We start from the raw sequence: 4,145 nt of genomic DNA, 5'->3' as shown, positions 1-4,145 counted from the left end.
TGCTGGATGTTTTGCTAAAACACTTCCAGTATTAAACTCTTGCGCAAACAGTTCTGCACAGGTTTTCTACGAATTGTGCTTTGCATATCACTCGACAATGAACATGCGCTGTTTTGTCTTGAGCACCATTTTGTGTTGCATTCAACTGGTCAGTAAACACGTCTTCCCACTCACACGTAATGACTCAGCGACGTACTCGGGAGATTCGAACGCGCAAACATGCGACAGCAACCGATTGGTGCATCAAAATCACGGTTTCCAGCATTTCCTGTGACAGACAGTTCTCCTGTTCGTTAATAAGAGACAATTCCTCGTCACTGTTATAAATATTTTCCGGCCAGTTTTATTTTGTCCTCCCTGTATAAGGTTAGCAGGATAAACTGATTAGATACCACTCCTGTTGTTATGTATCCAGATATTATACTTCCGGTCGGCGAATAATTTAGATATTTTTCTAAAAATCTCATGAAGTGTCCTTGTTTCTTGGTACAGTGATAAAATATTACATATCCACTGTACCGGTTTGCATGTCTTCTTCAATATAACACTTCTCTTCTCGTCAACCAGCAAGTTGGTTGGCAGTGGCCCGTGACGTCTCTCTGCTTTCAGCCTTCCTTTTGAGAGTCAGGCAGCTGGTGTCTTCCATAATCTGATTTCTAGGCCTGCCCACCCTCAACTTCTTCTTCGATGATTGTTTTAATGAGACCATCCTGGCTCAGTCTTAACAGATGTCCTATCCAATTGTTTCTTCTGGTTGGGATGAATCTTCAAAGGCACGGCGATTCTTCGTCTATTCTTCGCAGTACCTCATTATTCCATACCGAGGGAATCTTGAGCATCCTACGATAACATCAGATCTCGAATGCCCTCAGTATCTTCTTTTCTGTCTCTCCAAGAGTCCGAAGTCTCACTTCCAGACAGTAGCATATTCGAGACAAAATTATGACGACATATTTTCGGAGGTGCATGCCCATCTGCCTCATGTCCACCACAAGGCCAGCCCAAGCAAGGAAACAGAATACATTTGGTATAAACAGGTCAAATAGATTTTAACATCTACATCGTCGTTGAAACAATAAATGATAGAAAAGTTTTCCAAAAAAATGATACCAGAAAACTCACCAGTGGATTTTAGGAAAGAACTGAGACGGAAGAAATCAGAAGAAACTAAACAACAACAAACCCCAACACTGAAAGAGATAAGTGCAAGAAAGAAAGTTCTCAAGAAGGCCACCCCAACAAACTAAGTTGGAAATCATTGAATTCACACACGAACGCTGGCTATAAAAACGCAGTTAATAATTATATATCTCCTTGAAACAATAATCACCACTCACGATTTCTTTGACTAAACACAGAATAGGCATTTAGGTCTATATCCTCAACCTACTCATATAGTAATCGACAGACCTTGAGCCCGGATATTTACTTCTGTTAGAATTCAAATTTATTAAAAAAGTAACAAGTAGCCTATACCCTACACCGGACAACAGTTCTGCACTGAGATTTGCATAAACATTAGGGGCCCGGTTTCGTATACCGGTAACCCCTAGAAGTTATGTTACTCTCGCTATATTACGAAAGAGCGAGCTAGACATTTCGTAATAGGCAAATTAATTTGCATTCTAACCTATTACTGCCTAATCATCAATGTTCTAGTTATCAAATAATCATGTTAACCTTCAAATATAAATAGTGGAGTGCTCCTATGCCTTCTAAAGTCTGAATACACACAGATCCATGGTGCTGCGTGTTGCCAGGATACAGCAGATCATGTCGATAGCAAAAGAGAATTCAGTCAGTCAGTCAGTCGAGTAACTTGGTTGATGGGGTCGGTGAGAGACAATGGTCTTTGTCTTCGTTGGAAGATAACGGGCACGGGGAGACAATGAGGACTTGATTTGAACTCAGAACATGTGTCAGTTCGTCTCCGAAGAGAATGCTGTAACTAAAATGTTAAGAATGTCCACCTCGCTAAAGGGCGCTATACCGGTAAGTAAAACTATGCCAGGATTGTTTTCCTCACGCTCTATAACGAAGCAATCTCTTTTGTGAATGAGTTATTTTTTCTTTGTTCAAGGGCAGTCTGAGAGAAGAAATAAGGTCAGGTATTCAGTGTCTGAAAGAAGACTGGCTGTGACAGAAGTAAACACCACAGTCGTGTGTATTAAATATGAATTCAGTATGTTTTATTAAATTACGAGTGCATGATAACATTATGTGGCTATAATTATCCTTGTTAAGCAACATCCAATGTTATGTTCCAAAACTCGACATGCCCTAGAATTTCGTTCAAAATACCATTTTCCATTAACTTACTTACAAAATTTGACATTTGCAATTTCAATTTTACGATTTGTGACAAAGTAACATCAAATTTCCTGAATTTCACCGTTACGATGAATTTTAAGAGGTTTTTCGTTTTTCTAAATAACTTTAAAAATCAGATGTCGACTTTTAGAAGTAGGCAATTCTTCTTCTTCTTCTTCTTCTTCTTCTTCTTCTTCTTCTTCTTCTTCTTGCGTTCCGGCCTCCTAAGGACCACGTTACAATTTCAATTCTTCTTCCTTAGTTTTTCTTTCCTTTTCTTCCAGTATTATTTCATTGTTTCACTGTGCTTCTTTTTCCTGTCTTCAGTCAACTTTGTGCCTGTTTTCATTTCCTTCCTCCCTTGGAATCCTTCCATTTGTGAGACTTTCTTCCTAAGAATCTTTCTTTCTAATAATTCTTCTTATCATATGTTGTTCCTTTCCAGGTCTTTCTTGACTTCTTGAATCCTGTTGGTGGTTGATTTATTTTCCCAAAGGTACTTGAAGATTCGTTTAGTTAGTCTATTGTCATCCATTCTATAAATGTGTTCAAGAAATAGCAATCTTAATAATAATAATGACAGGTGACCTCCGCGGAGACGTGGTGCAGGTCCTTCGAGTTGACGCACTACAGGCGACCTGCGCTGATAGCGGCTAGTGTGATTAGCTGTCATCCCCGGGTTCGACGGATCACCATCAACAGCGTCATATGACCTCAATCCATACAAACACTGCCAAGAGGTTTGGAATTGAACACCAAGACTTTCGGGGAAAAACTGACGCTGGAGGGTAAACGGATTAATTAATAATAATAAAAATAATTTAAGGCTCCGTTCACATTTATTAGTGACATTTTTCGGAGGATATTGATGTTACCAGGCAGTCGATTTTGAATTTCTGTAACTCTCTTTTTGTATAAATTTTGCACACCTATCTCTTAAATTCTCCTTATTCTCACGTGAGAGATTTGTATTTTTCATTCCATTATGAAGTGAATAACCAACATGTGCTACGCAAACAAGGCAGACGATAATACGAGAAACGCCGAATGGGAATATTTGGTAGTTATTTACGAAAGAGGAATGTCCAATTACTTTTATTATCATATATATAAGAATTATTTCATAAAATGCCCTTACCATCAATATTAAAATCTGTAACTACACTGAACATGTACAAGTTACATATGGCCAGGAATGGCCGGGTCTAGCCAAGTAGTGGCTCAATTGGCAAATTTGAATAGGCTATTCAATGTACCCGGCTAGTGCATCCGAGTGTTATGAAAGGTGCTGCTCATAGGGTCACTCGTGCTGTAATAGTACTTTCTGACCCAGTGAGGAAAGCAATGGCAAACTACCTTACTCCTCATCTTGCCTAGTACGTCTCATTTTGGTGCTGCCCTTGGTTTTTCGGGTTTCCATATAACCACATAACCTTTGGTGGTGCTATTTGAGGATCCAACCAGCCTCTGGGCTGATGACCTAACAGACAGACATTCAATGTACCAATATCATCATTAGAATGAGAGGATGACGTCAAGGATCTTAGATTTCTTAAAAGACAAACACCAACATTCATTATCATCACTGTGGTGTTACTTTTAAAAAATCTCCATTTACGACTGGAATGTACAGTAAACCACACAAAAAAATTAACCTGCAAAGAAATATTTAATTTTATACATTCTTGAAACGCGAGGATACTCGTAAACTGTGGATAGCCGTGGCGGAAGAGATGATCCATGGAATCCTACCACCTGCACAGTATGTCTATCCTTTTTAAAACAAGAGAAAGTCATCTTCTGAGATGACCAATTTTTTGCGTACTTGAGTGTAC

This window comes from Anabrus simplex, chromosome 4 (genome assembly GCF_040414725.1).
Source record: "Anabrus simplex isolate iqAnaSimp1 chromosome 4, ASM4041472v1, whole genome shotgun sequence".
NCBI lineage: Eukaryota > Metazoa > Arthropoda > Insecta > Orthoptera > Tettigoniidae > Anabrus > Anabrus simplex.
This window is presented reverse-complemented; position numbering follows the sequence as displayed.